A 19,830-nucleotide genomic window follows, 5' to 3' on the forward strand; every position below is an offset into this window, starting at 1 on the left:
AGGGGCTGCTTCCTTCAGGCGTTACCCACTAAATGTTTGGGCCAAGCCAGTTCCATTCTTTGTGTTGTTTAGGGTTTGGGTTTTTTTCACCATTCCCTGAGCTTTCTAGGAAAAACAGCTTCCTCTGCAACCAAATATAGTTCTAACTGCTCCACTAAGAGCACTTTTGATTTGCTGTTCAAAGCAAATCCATCGGAGCAGGGTTCTGTTAACAAAACTCTGGAGAAGCAGGAGGTCAAGTGACGTGAGTAAATAGACTTCTCCGTCTCTTTGGAGCTCCCATTCAAAGCCAAGAGGAAATTGTCCTGACAAAAAACATCAGCTTCAACTTCTGAGATTGCTCTTCGAGGCACAAAGGACTAATTCATGCTAGTGGGTTGGATAAAGACACTTATCCACATCTTTCCAGTGCTCCCAGATGTGCCCAGGGATGACAATTTTATCTTTATAAATATACTTTTCCATCAAAAGAATGAAACCCCAAAGCCTAAGTCCTAGAATTTTTTTGGTGTTTCTTATGTTCAGACATAATTTCTGACTGGAGCCAGAGGTGTTTAATCTGAGGAGGAGCTAAGGGTTTGCACAGGGTATCAGCTGGCCAGGTCTGTCTTTACCTCTGTTTCTGAGATCTGCTGGGCTTTGTTGGGGTTTTCTTTCTCCCCAGAGAGAAATCCATGCTACTGCTTTCTTTTGCACATGGCCCAGTGCTTTTAGCTGGCTTTCCACCCTCCTCTTCACATCACTGAGATGCTGCCAGCATGCAAAACATCGCATCTTGCAGAAAATTTATGCCCCAGACACTTTATATGGGACTCACACACAGGTCCCTGGGTGTGGAAAGCCTTTCCTGATGCTGTCACACCCTTGTTTTCCCCAGGATGAGGAACCAGAGTTGAGGATGGCTGAAAATCCCATTTCACATGGCCCACCCAGCCCTGTGGTTTGTGTCTCCACCTCTTGTCATTCAACAGCCTTGAGCTGCTTGCTGGGGAAGAGACCACCAGCAATGATGGAGAGATGTGTTCCCCTCTTGGAAAATATCATTTTCATGTAGCCACAAACCCAGGGCAGTCACTTGCTCCCCACCACTTCCTTCTCCCAGTGTCCAGAAGTGACCTTGCAGAGGCCATTTGCAGGTTTTTCAGCCCTCCAGAAATGCAAGAAGTTCAGCCAAAGAAATCTGGCTTTCTCTCCCAAATCTTGTGTGTAACTGAAATGCCTTGGCACAGGCACTGTGGGTCCTCAGCCTGGCAAAATCTCTATTGTGTGCAAGATTCTGGGTGCCCTGAAACCTCAGTCCTGATGTTCCCATGTAACCTGAACTTATGATTTCTGTCAGGAAAGCTTGAATTAAGGGAAGTCTGTGGTGTTCTTCAAGAGATGAAAAGAAGTAGGTTGGAAAAACCCCAGCCTATGAAATATCCACTTACTGATGGGAAGGGAGTACGTGGGACAGACTCTGTAGGGACTTTCTCCCTTCTTCCCACTCCTTTTGGCTCTGTGCCTTTTGCCAGCAATTTCTATGGCTGTCATTCTGGTGACATTCCTGTCAAATTCACCCCCTTGGCTCTTCAGACTCACTGGACAAAAATCTTGCCCTGGTTTGGCTCAGCACCTAACTGGTCACTGTTCCCAGTCCCTGCATGGGTTTCCATGCCCACAGCTGCCCGTGGCTTTTCCAGATTTCCAAGCAGCCCTGTGAAGCAGCCACATCCCCATGTCCAAGGGGCTTCCCTTTCCTCCAAATGACTCATGGATAAGAGGCCCTTTCTTCCAGAAGGCTCCCAAAGACATTGCAGATGTTGGAAAAAAAAAAAAAAAAGGCAAAAGGTTTCTGGAAATTGCTGGGATAAAATGTAAAATATTGCAAAGTGGAGTTTTCTTCCCAAGGGAATGGCAGGCTGGTTCAAGTATGCATTCCTTCCACCTATCTTTAGAGAGACTGATTCATCCTGTGGGGCTGCTCCTTTCTCTTTCCATCAGTTGCAGAGTCCTGCACGTGTAGCTTAGATGAGCATTTAACTTCCAGGGTCTTTGAAGGACTCTGTAACATCGTAATTTCTCTTTTCAGGTTGGTAATGGCCAGCCCAGCTCCTGGGCAGCTGACTTGTGCTTTAATCATAAAATGAATCATAAAATTATAGATGGTTTGGGTTGGAGGGGACCCCAAAGCTCATCCCATCCCGCCCCTTTCCATGGGCAGGGACACCTCCCACTATTCCAGGCTGCTCCAAGCCCCATCCAACCTGGCCTTGGACCCTTCCAGGGATGGAGCAGCCACAGCTTCTCTGGGCAGCCTGTGCCAGGGCCTCACCACCCTCACAGGGAAGAATTTCTTCAGTGATGCAGTAAATAGGTAAAACGTGCAGAACTTCTTGTTTTAAGCCAGGCACAATTACCTGGGTGCATACCAATGATGTTTGCAAATTTGGGGTTAACGTGTCTGAAGGCAGAGTTCGGATTTAGAGATCAGTTCTTTGTGCTGAGTGAGAGGAAGCTGGTTTTATTAAAGATACTTTTTGCAGGGTTTTTCATATTTCTCTGACTGCACACCCCCACTGACCTAAAGAACAGCCCTCACCACAAGCTATTACATCATGAACTTGATATCTCTCCCTGGGAAAAGAAACACTTTTTAGGAAAAAAGGCAAATGGAGTATCGGGGGGGAAGAAGGAAGTGTTCAGAGGAGTTCAGAAAGCCTGAGATTCCTCCAGGGTCCCCAGCTGTGCTGTATGTTGTCCCAGCTGACCACCAGATATTTCCGCTCTGCGCATTAATGCGTTCACAGGGAGATCAAAGCCCTGCCCTGGGCCTGCTCCGGGCCAAGTGTGGATGTCCTTCCTCCAAACAGCCCGATCCCAGAGCTTCCAGCCCTTTATCCCTCCCTCCTGGTATGGCTGGGGCTGAGCACGGGCTCTCTGCAGCTCATTGTGGGCAGCTGAAGTGATGGACGATTCTCCGCGGAAGCCGCCTCCGTTGCCGGAGTATTGCGGGTGATGGAAGCAATTTTCCTTCCGCGTTGAGGGGAAGGAGAGCAGCACATCTCTGATGGTCCCACCACAGGACATGTCCTCTGCTGCCACTCTGCAGAGGTGCCCCTGCAGAGGCAGGTGCTGGTGGGTGGCCTTGGGACAGCCCAGCTCATGCAGTGTTAAGAAGCTGGAGGAATCCAGTTTGGAAGGCTCCTCCAGCTCTCTTGCCCCACAGGGTTGGTTCGTGATGCAGCCCAGATCCTTTACCAGTCAGAATATGCTTCAAAACATTATTTACATCTCCACAGTATTTTTTTTCAGAGGATGGTTCTGAAATTATAGAATCGCAGAGTTGTTTGTGTTGGAAGGAACCTTAAAAACCCTCTTGGTTCCAAGCCCTGAAGAGGTACGCTTTCCACTAGAGCCAGTCCTGGCATCTTGCCTTGCCAAGCACTCTGAGCAACCATCACTGAGCACAAAGGGACAGGAGGATCTGCTGAAAATTGAAAGTGCTGGAGGCAGCGGAGTGTGTTGTGCGAGGGCCCTGTCCCTGATCGGTGTCAAATTGCACAAATCAATGTTGGCCAGAAGGAGTGAAGCAACAGCTCACTTCCTAACATGGGAATATCCCCACATGCTGTTCCTGGCTGGGGGCAAGAGCAGCAAGGGGCTGGCAGTGGCTGCAGAGTGTCCCTTGCCCCCACAGTGCCCAAGGGAAGGAGAACAGCGCTGTTTGCCATGGATCTGACAAGTACCAGGGCATTTTGCACCCTATAAAATCCCCCTGGTGTCACTTTAAACCCAAATAATGCATCTTCCTTGAAAAGAAGCTGCTGTTTTCTGGGATCCAACCTCTTCTGGGATCCAACCTCTTCTGGTTAGATTCCCTGGGGCTTGCATGTTTCAGGCATGTTGCTAGCACAACAAGTTAAAATGGGAACTTGTAAAATCCTATATTTGGGGTTTATTGGCACAGTTAAGCAGCAGAAGGCTGTTCTTCGAAAGGGGAGAGCAGTCAAGGTCCATCTGTGCAGTGTGGGGCAAACAAGTGGTAGGTGCCAGTGGAGGAAACCCAAATATACCATGGGACTCCTCGCCCTAAGAATGAGCCATTATTCCATCCAGAGGAGCATGCAGCCTCTCTCTGCCTGGCATTCTAAGGTTGCAGGTTTATTTTGATCCTAGTTTTAACTACACTCACCATTTAGCCCTGTCCCAAGGCTTTGTGACCTTCCCGAGACCTAAGGTGCTGCTCGTGTTCTGCTCCCACAATTTTTACCTCTTCTTTTTTTTTTTTTTTTTTTTTTTTCCTCTTAAATGGCCACAGCTGGGTTGTATCCTGAAGGTTTTTCCAGAGGAGTTATTTATCCAGATGGCATGTTTGTTTAGCAGTAGCTCTGGACACCAGTTCCTCCCAGATGTCCTTGAAGGAGCAGAGTGTCTTGCCCACAGCTCATCAATCCTGCGGTCTCTGCCTTGCCAAAGCTTGTGGACAGCATCTGTCCTGATGTTGCTTCCAATGTATCCCAGCATTTTTATCCATTTAAGGGCTAGGGATTTGGATTTCTCCTCCTTCCATGTGAGTTTCCCCATCATTTTGACCAATGCAAGTTTTTATTTTGCAGTGAACTGCTCCCCACATTCATTTGTTCCCTCCGATCATGACTTGCCCGCTTAGCACTCCAGAATTTTCTCTCTCGCTCATTTTCTCCTGAAAGATCCTTGATGGTCTCTGTGAACCTCTTGTTGGAGCAAAACTCCCCTCTTTTGTGAGAGTTTCATGGCTTGCCCCTGCAGTCTAGCTCAGCTTGGCATTTTATCCATGTCAGTCCCCCCAGCTCTCACCCACCTCTCACATCTCCTGCAGCCTGACCCTCCACAGGGCTCACTGGAGCTTCTCAAGGCATTCAAAGGCATTCAAAAAGCAGGGGTTTTTTTGTTTTTTTTTTTTACAGAATTGATGAAAATCACATCCAGCCCACAGGTGTTCATGCAGTGGATATTTGCAGCCTTGCCTTCCAGCACGATGAGCTGGGCATGGAGCTGGAGGGGTGGGGAAGGTGTTGGGAAACCTGAATTTTGCCTGCCCTTGCTCCATGGCACGATTTCATTTCAGCCTTCCTTCAGCAGTGACTGGCTCAGGTGCTGTCAACAGACAAAGCAGGAATTTCTGCTTCAAAACCAAGGGAAACATTTAATTGGTTTTTCTTTTGCTCTGTTTTTTCCTTTCAGAAATAAGAAAAAGAAGAGTGAAAATTGCAGCAGTCATGGGTTGTGGAGCTGCCTGCTTTTCACACAGCCCTCCTGGGGAAGGATTTACAGGTGAATTTCAGCATGAAACCCCCAATGCCCACAGGAACAAGCAGAACAAAGATGACATCAATTTTTCTTTAAAACTCCTATTTTTAAGGCAATATCAGGATTTCCCTGAGGTTTGACTTATTTTATTTTATAAGAGCTGGGGCAGAGGTGGAAGCACAGCTTCCTGAGAGGCAGTGGCAAGGCTGGAGCAGGAGACCAGAGGGAGATGAGATGCCCAGCACCAGCTGCTGCAGGGAGGGAGGATCATTGCCATTTCCTTGAGACAGAGCTCACAGAATTTGGGAAAACTGGGAAACACTCAATAACACAAAATTCTTTTAAGAGTCCTCAGCTTGTGGGGTTTTCTGATTTGATCACTGGCCTAAAGCTCAAGGTATTTTGAATTGGAGGTTCCTTTTATTTAACTGAAAGGGTGGCTGTGTGGCTAATGGGATTCCTGGACTAACTGTGTCCACAGCTCATTAGCCCTGGGCTGGGATTCAGTCCCTCAAGGGGCTTTGAATGGGGTTGTTTTCATTTCTGTCCTCCTTGGCACAGGATGGACAGAGGCCATGACTAAACTTTTCTGGTTTCTGTGCCAGTGCAGTCATGTGAGAGGTTCAGGGGCTGAGGGAAATGCTGAGGCCTCTCACATGAAAAAGGAGGGGTTTTTGCACATCGGATGAAAACGAGCAACCTCAGGCAAAATTCAGGGGACAAAAACCATCCAGCCCTTCCCAGTGCTGGTCACAAGTAGCAGCAAGAGCAAAGGGTAAATGCAAAGGGAAAAAAGCTGGATCCAGTGGAAAATGCTGGTCCAAGATCTCCCAGCTGGGTATCTGGTACAGTGCAGGCTTGGGAGACTTCAGCAGCGACCTGAAAATGAAGAAAATTAAGAAAAAATTAAGAAAAGGCTGGCACTGACAGTGAAATCACAGGCATTACAAAGTAGGTACCTCACTTCTGTACTGCTTAGTGACTCGAGAGAGTCCCTGCTCTAAAATCCTGCAGTCAGTGCTTATTAGAAATATTAATGCTTATTAGAAATATCCCTCTGTCCCTTCTCCCTGGTGATGCTGGGGAATGCCAAGGCATTGAGACAAACCTGACCTTGCTTGTAAAGTAGCACATGCTGGCCTTCCTGGGGCTGAGTTCCCCTGAGCTCTTCCAGAGACCTTTGGGAGTGGCTGGAGGAATGTGCCAGTATCCCTTGATGCCAACCCAGGACCTGCCTTTTGCCCATGTTTTCCTTAAATCCTATGGAAGGCTGCTAAAAACACCACCCTGGCACTTCCATGTTAAAGCAAGTCCCGCCTCTGCATCTTCCAGTGGCTTGGCTCCAGCTGCACTCAGCTCAGGCCACAGCAAACACTGCAGAAAGCTCTGGAATGTGCTAGAAGAAAAGGCAAAACCAGCCAGAGGAAGGCCAAGCATCCCCTCCTCTTAGTTTAGTAACTTGGTCCGAAATGGGGACCCAGAAAATCCATGTCACCCCAATCCCTGGGCAGCTTTCTGCCTGCTGCCAATCCCTCAGAGGAGGAGGCTGAGCTGGGGGAAGCTTTCTTGCCACGCTTAGATGGTCACTGCCCCATCAGCAGCACCATCCCTGCCTCTCACCATCCATCTCCCACCCCCTGGCTTTCCCCTTTGGATTCCCTTTTGGAATCCACCCAGCTGCCTCTCATCCCAGGGAGTTGTGTCCCTCACCCCTGATCAAGCTGGGCCATCTTCTCCTCCCTGATGACAGGGATTTGTTGGTGCTGTGGCCCTGCCAGCCACGGGGCAGGATGTCCCTGTGTGCACTTGGGGCTGCACGAACCTGTCACAGCAAACAGTCCCCACCCAAGGTGTCCAAAACTGTTATTTTGGAAGCATGTGGCCAAAAAGTAAATACAGAAATAGAAAAATTAGTTTTTGCCTGTGGTTTTTTTTTCTTTGTGTGGGCGTTTTGTGCGAGGCAAATAAACCACTCAATAACATAATCTCAGCAGAAAAATAAGTGAGGAAAGCAGTTGGGCCATCGAGTGCTACAAAAGCAGCTTTTACAGTGGTGCTCCAAAACAAGGATGTGGCATTGCTGCTCTGCACTGGATGGTGGAGCACCTTTAGTCCCTGAGTGACCATCAGCCCTCCCTGAGGTCTTTCTTTTTCACCCAGTGATTGCCAGAACAGGATCAGGCTCCAACAGAAATAAATTCCTCTGATCCTTGCTGCTGTTTGATGATAGTGGAAGTGAAGCGGCAGCTGCTGGATTTATGGGAGAGCAGGATGATAAGGAGTCAGGAGAGATGCTTTGGCTCTCACACAGGATTTTGGGGCAAAGCTGGTGTGTTTCAGCAACACTTGGCACCTGCTTTAGCTGGTGCCCGGCCAACATGGAACTGAGCAGCACCCACATGGCTCCAGGCAGGATCTTCATGAATTTTAAATGAATGACATTTAAATTAATGCATTTTAAAGTCCTTTGCAGGACTGTTGTGCTGTTACACACCTAGCAACATCAGAGCTGAGCTGAATCAGTGTGTTCCAGCCACCAGAGAGTGCAAGCCCAGTTTTGCAGTGGTGTGAAACAGAATCTTTCGCATGGGTGGGAAGAGAGGTCTGTGTCAGGGTGACACTTAGACCTACAGTGACAGCTTCCAAGCCCTGCCATCCCCCAGTGCAGCATGCTTGGCTCCTTCACCCATCAGTCTGGCCTTGCTAACACATCCCCTGGGATTGCCTGATTCTCATCTGTGGCCATGATGGGGAAGGAACTGGGAAATCTTGCTGCCAGCTGGGCATCTCCCCTGTCTCCTCATGGTTTGGGAATCTTCCTGCTGCTGTGAGGAGCGTGGCAGTCAGACTTCCACTGATTTGCTTGCTTTAAGGCTGTTTCATGGAAAAACTTGTTTTTTCCTGTCTGCTGATCCCGGTTTTTCAGCTGTGGGTGGGATCAGAAGTGGGACAGGGGTGTTTTATCCAGCACAGGCCAGAAGAGTGTGCAGTTACCTGCCAGCTTCACGCCCCAAGTGGCTGCCAGGAAAGTCGGGCTCTCACGCCTGGCTTTGATTTGCTGCAAAATGTTGTTTCATCTGAAAAAATGACAGGGAAAGCAGCCAAAGAGCAAAGCTTTTGAGGACACGCTTTGAGGCAGCCCTGTGCCACTGGGAGATGGAGCAGGAATTCTGGACAAGCAGTTTTCTCCTGTGGCAAAGGACCCAAGGAATCAGAGGGTGCAAAGTTAAATTAAAGCTTGAGGGTTTTCCCATATTAAGGTATTATTTGATTAAGTATTACTAGAAAGTGCTGAGTTTCTTTAAGCCCAGCTTGGGATGTTTCAAGAAGGTGTGTGGCCATCCCCGTAAAACACGAGACACCACATGCTGCAGAAAAGCTCTCTGCAGAAAATTGTGTCAGTGAAGTAAAGGAAAAATATGCTAATTGGAGGAAATTACTCAAATTTCTGCCTTGGATCAGCCAGTACCAACCCCTGCATTTCTGGAAAAGAGCAGAGCCAAGGGCTCGGAGTGCTGGAGGAGTTCCTGGCTTGTTTCCTGAGGATTAGCCACGTTGGTAGGGTTGCAAGGGAATCAAAGCTCATTTAGCAGCCTGGTTAAGGACTGGGATAGTATAGGAACACTGTGAGTTAAAAAGGCATGGGGAGAAAGCTGCAAAGTCAAGGGAAGAAGGATGGAAAAGCCCCATCCCAGTGCCAGTCTCACACTTTAGGGTAGGAGCACAAGCCTGCAGGGGATGGATGGATGGATGGATGGATGGATGGATGGATGGATGGATGGATGGAGAATCAGCCCCCTACTCCACTCCAAGCTCCCCACAGCTCATCTCTGATTCCCACTCTCATGGCAGATGGCTCCAAACATGCTTCAGCCTCACTCCTCACGCATTTTTCAAGATATTAGCAGGGCTGGGTTTTGGGAGAAAGATCTCCTTTTCCACCTTGCCTCACTCATAAAATCATTCCAGAAAAATCCCAGTGAAGCTGGGCTGTAGCTAGACGACGGTTGGGTTCTTCTCAGTCCCCCATGTTTGTTTGCTGGCTCTGGGTGTACAATCCCCCTCCATGGGTGTCCTCTGAGTTGGCTCCCACAGGGAGAGTACAGATAAAATCCTGTCCTGCAGGTGTTTTCCCAATTTCCCAGAGGATGTTTGAGGTTTATCCTGAGGTGGGGTGAGGACTGCTGGAGTACCAAGGTAGGGCAGGTGGGGTTTTGGTAGTTGAGCTCACAAAAGTCACATTTCTGCCAAATTTGGAGAATTTTTCTGGAAAATGTAGTGGTGTTTTTCCCTGTATGGCCTGGCTGTGACGTGGAGAGGTAGAGGATGAGCTGCCCCACCAGCTTTCCCGTGGGATCCTGCTCCATGATGCCATCCCAAGTGCACAGGAACCAGAGCAGACGACGGTGATCTCAGGAGGACTAAACTTGTTTGGCCTGTTGACAAAAGTCTCATTTTTTTTTCCACCAGAGCAGGGACAGCATCCCTAACGTCAACAAGGGACCTCTTCCAGCTCTCACGCAGGGATTCACGGCCACAAATCATCCCCTTGTCTTAACCAGCCCAAAGAGAAGGCCAGCCATTCAAGGTCTCTAAAAACACTTGGCTCTCCACTGATGGGTTTTTTCCTTGCATCCCTCATTGTCTGAGCCAGTGCTGCTGTTGTTGCCCCCCCCCCCACCAGTGAGCAGAGAGGTCCCTGAAGTCCAAAAGTTTCCTTCCTGTCCCTTTCACTGGGATTTCCCTGCTCATCCTTGTGTTCAATACACACAGGGCTCAAAGCATTCACAGGGGCCCAAAAGGCATGGAGATAAGATGATTTTTTCCCCCAGTTCGTGGGGTTGGCAAGGGAACTGTTTCCAGCAGAGAGCAGGTTCCTTTTGCCCTGCCCTGGTCCCCATCCCTCTCCTTGTCCCCTCTGGGAGTTGCTGTTGATCCATGTGGACTTGGCCTGAAAGTATTTCTTTCTTTTTCTCTTTTTTATTTTAATTTTTTTTTTCTATTTTATCTTGCTCCTTTTTCCTGATGTATTTTTCTTTCTTCTTTATTTTATTTTTGTTTTGTATTTTTGTTTTTTTCCTTCCTTTTCCTTTTCCTTTTCCCTTTCTTCTTTCTTTTTCCTTCTCCTTTCTCCATTCTCCCTTTCCCTTTCCCCTTTTTCCTTCTCATTTTCTCGTTTCCCTTTTTCTTATTTTTATACCCACATACACTTCCCATTCCCTTTTTTTGTTTCCTCTTTCCTTTTCCCCTTTCCGTTTTATACACTTTATTTAAATACACATACTTTTCCCTTTTCTGCCTCTTTTTTTCCCCTCCCTTTTTTTCTCTCCAATCCTGCTTTTTTCTGGTGCTGCCTTCCCTTCCCTCTCTGTCCCTTCCCTTCGGGGCCGGGCTGGCGCCACCCCAGCCATGAGCTCATGCAGCTCCCGGCTGGGTCCCGGATCTGCGTGGGAGGCAGGGAGACGCTGCTCAGCCCAGGGCTGGCCACATTTGGGATCTGTGGGGGCCGATCCCGACATCCAAGTGCTCTTTGTGGCTCTGGGAAGGGACGGCAAAAGCCGGCTGCAGTCTGAGCTGGGGGTCAGACCCTTTTCCGTCTGGATGGAGGAGTGCAAGGGGAAAGCAAAGGGGTTGTGCTGCCTCGTTTGGGATAACCATCCCAATCCATTCACAAGGGGCTTTCCAACATAGCCAACATATCCAACATATCCAACTTATCCAACATATCCAGCTTATCCAACATATCCAGCTTATCCAACATATCCAGCTTATCCAACATTATAAACTTCCAGCGATGCTCCTTGGAGTAAGCGTGTGCCCATTTCAAAAATGCAAACATTTATCTCCTCGAACGTGTCCTGCTTGAAACTCAGAGGTGCCTCTGCTGAGGCCAGAAGGGGTGAACCTGCAGTGGAGGGGCCTGTTGGACCTTCAGGGCAAATCCAGGAGCTCTGGAGGGTGTTTGTGGTTTGTGCTTCCCAGTTCTGAGCTTGCCAATCCATGGGAAGCTCATTGCCAGCCTGCAAACCCCTGGCGGCAGGGTGAAGCCGGGGGAGGATTGGCCTCTTCCCCCAGGGAACAAGGGACAGGATGAGAGGAAAGGGCCTCAAGCTGTACCAGGGGAGGTTCAGGTTGGACATCAGGAAGAATTTCTTCATGGAAAGGGTGGTCAGGCATTGGAAGAGGGGTCCCAGGGAGGCGGTGGATCCCACATCCTTGGAGATGTCCCAGGAATGCCTGGACGAGCCACTCAGTGCTCTGGGCTGGGTGACAAGGTGGGGGTCAAGGTTGGACTCGATGATCTTGGAGTTCTTTTCCAACCTTCATGACTTTTTCCAGCCTTAGTGATTCTATGATTTGCTGCTTGGCCACTGCAGCGTTGTCTTTTCCAGCTCTTCCAGAGTCAAACATGGGCTGCTAGCAACATTCCCAGGCCTTTACAGCTGGGAAATAGCAGCGACCCCCTGAGAGAGCCTGATGTCACAAGACTTTTCAGCCTGATTTCCAGAGCAGTGGTCTGGATGTGCTTCAAACTTCTGACTGCTTTTTCCAAGCAGGGTTGTTCAGGATTTTTGTCTCTCCTTTTCTTTCTCCACTCAACCTTCCCCAGCTCTCAGACCTTCTTGTGCAATCTGTGTCCCATCGTAGACACGTCTGGGAGAAATGCGGAGATTTCCTGAGAGCGCTGCCATGGAAATTCCTGAGATTTCTGCTGTGAATGGACACGTAGGGAAGGAGGAGGCAGCCATTTAGGAGGTGCATTTTCCACACAGAAATTAATCCTTTCTGCTCACCCTCTCTGCCCTGCACCTGCCAAAGGGTTTTTCACCCTGTGGTACCCCAGAACCCAGGGAAGGCTCAAGCACTTGCTGCTGCGCCAACTTTTTGTAGCTACTTTGTGCCTCTGGCACGTTGAGAGCTTGGAAATGTGGCTTGGAGCTCTCCCTGCCTGCTGGAAATACCAAGGGAGCAAAGGCATGATGAAAACTCCTGGGGAGGTGGTGGATTTTGGCAGTGGGCTTCTCCCATGCTGCTGCTGAGGCTGGGAAAACTCATCACGTCCGCCTCTGGCATGCCTGGAGGAGTTTGGTGGGATGCACAGTTGTGGGGCATGTAGCAGGGGAAATTAGAGTGGAATTAGATGATCTTTAAGGTCCCTTCCAACCCAAAGCCTCCTGTGATCCTGTGAGTCAGGGTGAGCTGCCCCTGCACAGGGAAACCTCTCTGGGAAAAGATTTGAGCCCACACTGCCTCATGGACATCCAGGGATCAGCACAGCCCCCTTGGAAAAGCCTTCCCTGCCACAGGCTGCTGAAGGAAATGTGCAAGGGGGACGTTCTCCTCCCATCCTTACGTGACCACCAGCATCAGATGTTCCCAGGCTGGGACACAGCTGTAGGGACAACTCACGGGGCTGAGCAGAGTACAGCCTGCTCTTTTGCAAGGAGCTTGGCTGCAGACTGCAAGCAAATCTGCCTTTTTATTCCCAAAAATAAGATTATAAAAGGGAGGTGGCGTTCCAGCTGCTGCCTGTTGCAGCAGCAGGAGAGGAGGGGTGAAAAGGACGAGGAATTTTCAGTCTTCCCAGCCCAGCAATGCCCAAACTCCTGGGGCAGGATGGGGGGCTCAGAGTGGGGGCTTTGAATGGAGAGGGGTCAAATGGAGGGGTGGAAAAAAAGCTATGGAAAAGTAGAAAAAGACCTTGTAGAGTGTGAGGTGCAGGTGTGCAGGTGATGGTTGCTGGTTCCCAAAGAGATGGGGAGCAAGCCCTGGTTAGGAAGAGTCCCCATCGCTTTCCCTATGCCCACACCCCTTCCCAAGGCAGCTGGGGCAGGAAAATAGGGCAGATGTGGCTGATGGGGGGGAAATGCTAAAATTGGGAGGTAACCCTCAAGTCAGAATCATCAAATCACAGAATATCCAGAGCTGAAAGGACCCATGAGGATCATGGAGTCCAACACCCCAACAATCCCACCCTGTGCACCCCTGAGAGCATTGTCCAAATGTTCCTTGGGCTCTGGCAGCCTGGGGCTGTGCCCTTTCCCTGGGGGAGTCTGGGCAGTGCCAGCACTCTCTGGGGGAAGAACCTTTTCCTGATATCCCACCTGACCCTGCCCTGACACAGCTCCAGCCATTCCCTCAGGTTCTATCCCTGTCACAGGGAGCAGAGATTGGAGCTGTCCCTTGGGAGGAAGGTGCAGCCCTCGGTGAGCCTGACCTCCATTTCCTCATCAGCTGTTCAAGCTGAGATTAACCCCATCCCTGCAGGCCCCTGCCCTGCACAGCCAGCACACCTGGCTCCCTTCCTCAGCTCCCACTTCCAGGATGGAGCTGGCCTTAATCCCAAACACTCCAGAGCTCCTTAAGCTCTTCCAAGCTGCTGGTATTTTTCTAGCACTTAACAAGGCTTTTGCACTTGGGTGTTAAGCCTGGCTTACCTGCCCTGTCCTGCTGGGAAGGGGCAAAAAGGGGCTCTGGGCTGCCTTGGGAGGATGCTCTGACTTGGCCAACTTCAAGAAATAGTCCCACAGTGGGAAGAGAATTCTAATTCTCCTGTGTCTTACCCCTGTGTGATGAGCTGTGGCCGTTCTCAGACACCTGGGGACTTGCCCACTGTGGTTTTTCAGGGTAACATTTCCATTTGTAGGTTTCCCATTGCCCAGCTTGCTGCTTTTGATCCCAGATTGACACCTACAACCTGCAGGCTTTGAAGGTAGGAAGAGGGGGTGCAGCTTCCAGGCTGCTCTGGGGGTGCCCTTCTGCCCTTCTCCCATGGCTGTTTCCATCCTGGGGGAGAAACAGCATTCCCTGATCCATCCTGGGGGAGAAACAGCATTAAATATAATGCCCCTGACATTCTGGGGCCACCTGCATCCACTGCAGAGCTGAGCTGCTTTATAAACCCGAGGAAAAAGGATGGAAGATGAGAAAGCAGGGAGAAAAGAAGGAGAATTACAATGCTAGTGGGGATTTTTGGTGATTATTTTGGAAAAAGCTTCTGGATCTCTGACTTTTTGCTTTGTGTTTAGTCCAGAATCCACCCCTTCATAACTCCAAACACTGGGAGTCCAGGGATCTGGATGTTTCACCCAGCAAGCCATGCAGGGTCCCCAGCACCCAGGGCAGGATTTTGGCTTTTCCAAAAAAATTTCTCATTTCTATCAGCTTTAATTAAAAAAAAAAAAAAATGAACTGGGGCAAATTGCAATGCCATGAGATCTGTGGAGCTGTGGGAAAGGTCAGGCTCACTGGGAGTAACCCTCCTACTGCAAAACTCCCCTTTTAACACTTCTCACTTAGAAAAACCGTTCTTGCCCCCAAGATCAGCAGAATTCCAGGGATAAATGTGTGAGCAGTGAGTGAGCATTTGCCTTGCCTTTCCCAAAGGAAGCTTTCAGCTGCTGGACAGTGAGTGGCAATGCTGCCACCCCAGATTTACCATCAGCAAACGGAGGGATGTTCTAAGGGCTGGAGCAGGGAGGCAGCAGGGGAGCCTGGAATTAGAGGAGCAGCCACAGTGCTCCACTTATTTATTTCCAAAGGCTGTGTCATGGCCTCTGCAATATTCCAGTCAATCTAATGCAATGCTCATTTTTTTTTTCATCAGCCTCCAACGCAACCTCCCCATCTGCCAAATTAATCACTGCTGGAAAGCCAGAGGAGTATTTTAGAAATAACAAACTACTGATTCTGTCCCTAACAACCTCTATTCTTTTTCTTCAGGCCGTTCAGTTCCACTCCAGTTCACTGACCATGCTCTTGCAGAACCCATTTGTAAGGCATAAATATAAAATATATGTATTAACTCTCACACACTTAAATTATTTCTGCCTTTTTTCAAAAACAATGGCTTATTTGGCCCTTGCCCACTAGGACACTCCTGTCTCAGAGGAGATCCCCAGCAGCACATTGGGGTGCTTTCATCCCAGGTTTGGAAGCTAATTTTTGGTGAGAGCTGGATGTTATTCCCAGAGTGCTTCCCTGGCTGCAAGGCGTGGAGCTTTGAGTTTGGAAATCAGAGAATCACAGAATCAGAGAATGGTTCAGGTGGGAAAGGACCTTAAAACTCATCTTGTTCCACCCTGTGCCAGGGACAGGGACACCTTCCACTGTCCCAGGCTGCTCCAAGATCCATCCAGCCTGGCCTTGGGCACTGCCAGGGATCAAGGGGCAGCCACAGCTTCTCTGGGCACCCTGTGCCAGGGCCTGCCCACCCTCACAGGGAGGAATTCCTTCCTAATAACTAATGTAAATCTGATGTATTTCAGTTTGAAACTCATTCATATCAGTTTAAGCCATTCCCTCTTGTCCTGTCACACCAGCCCTTAAAAAATAATTCTCTCTGTGTTTCCTGTAGTGTCTCCGTCTCTCTGGGTGCCTCCCAGTGAACCCCGGCCAGCCCCGGGTCGGCAAACAGCGGGGGGGCAGCCCCGAAGTGACCGACAGTGGGGGGACACTCTCTGGTGCCCTGAGGGTACTGAGGGCAGCTAGGCTAGTCACCTTTGCAGCAGAAGAGACGCTGGAGACATCGGTGGAGGGTAAAAGGCCGACTCTGAACAGGGGGCCAGTCCAAGGTTTATTCGGAGCTCCCCAGAGAGCCCCACACCTCAGGGGTGCGCCGTGCTCAGAGTGAGACAAAGGAATCTCAAGGTTACATTTAAAGGGGGGGAGGAAACCGAGGGTAGATACATTTGCTGACCAATAAAGACCCTCCAGGGATGGAGCCTTAGGGGATGGACATTTGGGATAGCGTATAACATCATCCTTGGGGGGCTGACCCCTGGCTTCGGGCTAATCACTCGACGGCTTTGACCGAAAGATCTGGATAGAAGGGATGGGATGCTGAGTGACTGACAGAGAGCCAGGGCGGGGATTTGGGGGATGATCTCAACACAGGAGAATGGTTACACAGGTAGAGGAAGGGGGTACAAAAAGGGTACATCATCTGTTGAGAATAAGGGGATACAAAATCGGAGCTATTACAAAGTATTACAAAGTATAAAAGCACACTGCAACACTGTAGGGTCCCTTCAGGAACTGGGTGGCCACAATTGCCTCAGAGCCTTCTCCAGGCTGAACAATCCCAATTCTCCCAGCCTTTCCTCACTTCAGAGCTGCTCCATCCCTCTGATCATCTCCATGTCCCTCCTGTCCTGGGGCCCCCAGAGCTGGACACAGAACAGAGAGAAGAATGACCAAAACAATTCTTATCTCATTTGCTACGCCTGTGCTTGTGAACAAGTGGAATGAGTTGGAAGGTTGTTTACCCAAGGTGATCACTTAATTAGACCCTGGTGATGGTGTTTTCATTCATTGACCAGTTGGATCCACGTGTGGGTGTGGGGACTGTCAGCTGCCAGCCACAACAGTTTGAGACAGTTCTTGTCAATACAATACAGTGTCAAATAGTTCCTGTATGATATAGTAAAACAATTAATTAACCTTCTGATATCATAAAGTCGAAAGCACATCATTCTCCCCTGCATCTGGGTTCATCCTAAATCCAACACAGAACTCCCCATTTTTTGTGCTTTTCCCTCCCCGGAGCCTTCTCCCCACAGGGAGCCCTGGGATGCCCGGGCAGCACCCATCACTCCCCCACATCCCCGCTTTGCATCTTACTGCCTGGGCAGGAAAAAAACCCAAAAGACGGGTGTGTGAGCTCCTGCCCTTCCCGGGGAGCAGAGCACAAGGCTCACCCTCAGCCCCCTGCCCGGCTGTGTCTTTCCAAAATCAGGTTTTACGGAGCGGCGCGCTGAGCTCATCGCAGCCGGCCGCGCTTTCATTTCGGCTCGGTCTCCGCGGCGACGGAGGGGGAAACAAAACACGGGGCTGAGCGGCGCAGCGAAGTTTCCTGGCTGCTGGGGCTCGTTTTTCTTCCTGAGCTGGCTTTGGGAGGCTGCGGAGCGGCCGCTCATGGAAACTCAAACGTCGTTCCCTCTCCCCCGTCTGCTCCCCCAGCGATAGAGATAAAGGTTACACATCTGGTTCGGATCTGTTCTGTTTAACCAAAAAAAAAAAAAAAAAAAAAAAAAAAAAAAAAAAAAAAAAACCAGAAGAAGCCGTGCTCCTGGTGTCCCATAAATCATGCCGCAGCTGGAGCGCACTCCCGGCTCTCGCTGGGGCTGTTTATCCCGCCACGTCCCACTGAGCCGTGGGGTTTGCTTTTGGGAAGGCTGCGCTTCCCGAGAGCTGCCTGCTGCCATTTTGAGTGATCCCGACCTCCGGACAAGGTCTGAGAAGTTTAAAGTTATCGTATTAAAGTTTTGGGGATTTAGAATCACCCGGGATGCTCAGCTCAGCTCAGCTGGGGTTTGCTCGCAGTGAGCTCTCTGCCAGGTGCTGCTCCCCAGGACATTCTAATATTCTGTCCCAAAACTCTTGTGGGGCTGCAAAATATAGGCAGAAAGCAATGGAGCACCTAGAAAATCCGGGATCTTCCAAATCCCCTTCTTTTACCTGACCATCTCCATCTTACTTTGGGGTTGGGAGTTGCAGTATTTCCATCCCACGAGCAGCAGACCAAGGAAATGCCCACACTTCTGTCCCCATTTCCCACAGATCCTTTGCTACAGGCTCAGCTGCTCCAGGTTTATCTGCATCTCTGCTCAAGCACGTGGATATAGTCCTAATTTCCAGGAATGCCCTGGACTTTCTCATTTTCCTTGAACTCCTGACCCTGCAATGTCAACACTGGCCGTGTAAGGCATTGCTGGAAAACCCAGGAAGGCTCTGGGCAGGTACATCTGAGCATCCATAGACTTCTAGGCTGGCTTCTTTTAGTGATGTAATAAATTTAATACTGGCTAATAAAATGTGTCAGAGCCACTTTGCCTCTCCTTGTAAAGGTCTCCCTGGAAGGCTGTGATTAATTGCAAAGCTGCAGCATTGAGGGAAGCTAACCAAGCATTAAATGCTGATGCTGTCCTAAACTTAAGGGTCTGGCTTCAGTGTTGAACTCCAGGACACATCCTGCTCTTCATTTTTATGGCACCACTGGTACCATAAGTGCTTATGTCTGTGCTCTAGGGTTGAACCCTGGAGTTCTCACCAGCTCGTAGCTTTCTGGTCTCCAAGGGCAGCAGAGTCATCCAGAACCCTCTGGATTTCAGCTGGAAAAAGTGAGATTTGACAGTGGCTTTTTGTAACAGTTTGTCCCAGGGACTGTCCACTGTCACTCTTTAAGGATGAAGTGTGGGTGTAGGATTTTGTGGCTTCTTCTGGGCAGCCTGACTGTGAAATGCTCCATGAGGAAATTCCCTGGTAAAACAAGGGCTGGTGACTCTGCTGATTGTGCCTCACCCCTCTCCCTTCAGGACCTGAAGGACAATACAAGAAAGATGTAGTGACAGGACAAAGGGGAATGAATTCAAACTGAGGGTTTAGACAGGATATTGGGGAGGAATTCTCCCCTGTGAGGTGGGTAGGCCCTGGCAGAGGGTGCCCAGAGAAGCTGTGGCTGCTCCATCCCTGACAGTGCCCCAGTCCAGGTTGGACAGGGCTTGGAGCATCCTAGGCTGCTGGAAGTTGTCCCTGCCATGGCAGGGGGTGGAACAAGATGAGCTTTAAGGTCCCTCCAACCCAGACCATTCTGTGGTTCTTTCCTTGGGGCAGAATCAGCACTTGGATTTGAGGACACAGCATCACATTCCAGGCTCACCCGGACTTTATGCAGGTCCCCGAGGCAGGGTCACCTGCCTTGTGAAGGTTTCCCTGGAAAACTCCAGAGATTTAGAGCAATTCCAGCCACAATCTTTCACCTCACAACATGCCCTCAGCTTGCAGGGAAATTCTAGCCCGGGTCTGGCTTTTATGGCTGGCTCTCCCCCTCCAGGGCAGCGCTGTGAGGCTGACCTTTGCAGGCAAGTCCGGGGGCATTTCTGATGCAGAAGAAACCCTGCCTAGACGGGGGTCTGAGGCCACCCCAAAACAGCAGGGCGTGGATCTGGGGGCTCCCCAGCTGCAGCCGGGAGCGGGCCAGGCCAGGCTATTTTTACTCTCCCGCAGCCACGCTGGCAGATGCGCTCCCGGCTGCCGATGACTTCCATGCGCAGCCCCTCGTGGCTGCTGGCCGGGGGCCCGGGGCGTGCCGCGCTTCCTTACAAGGCTCGGGAGGAGCCTGCAACGCCCCGGGGATGGAAAGGGGATGAGGGTCACTTGCCCGAGCCGCTCCTGCCCCCGGAGCAGCTGCGGATCCCCGCGCTGCGCCCCGGCATCCTGGAGGGCTGCACGGGCCAGGGAAAGCGGCTGCCCCGGGAAAAGGAGGCGGCGCAGGCATTGGGAAAAGCTCTCCCGTGCTGCAGAGGGCTGGGAGGACGGAGGGAAGGATGACTTTAACAAAAGTGCAACTTTTGAGAGCAGAAAGTGGGGGGCTTGGCCATGCCCAGTGCAGGGCAGGCTCCTGAGTCCCTCGGAGCCACTGCAAGAGCCAGTTACAATGGTAAATAAATAAAGAAAAAATAGATTTTGCCCATTCCCCTCTTTTTCTAATGAAGCCCTCCTGGTGTGCTCGGGGAAGGTGCCAAATAAACAGCGCAGCCTCTCCAGCTCAGCTGCCAC

The sequence above is a fragment of the Onychostruthus taczanowskii genome, unplaced genomic scaffold (assembly GCF_017590055.1).
Source record: "Onychostruthus taczanowskii isolate IOZ18803 unplaced genomic scaffold, ASM1759005v1 scaffold37, whole genome shotgun sequence".
NCBI lineage: Eukaryota > Metazoa > Chordata > Aves > Passeriformes > Passeridae > Onychostruthus > Onychostruthus taczanowskii.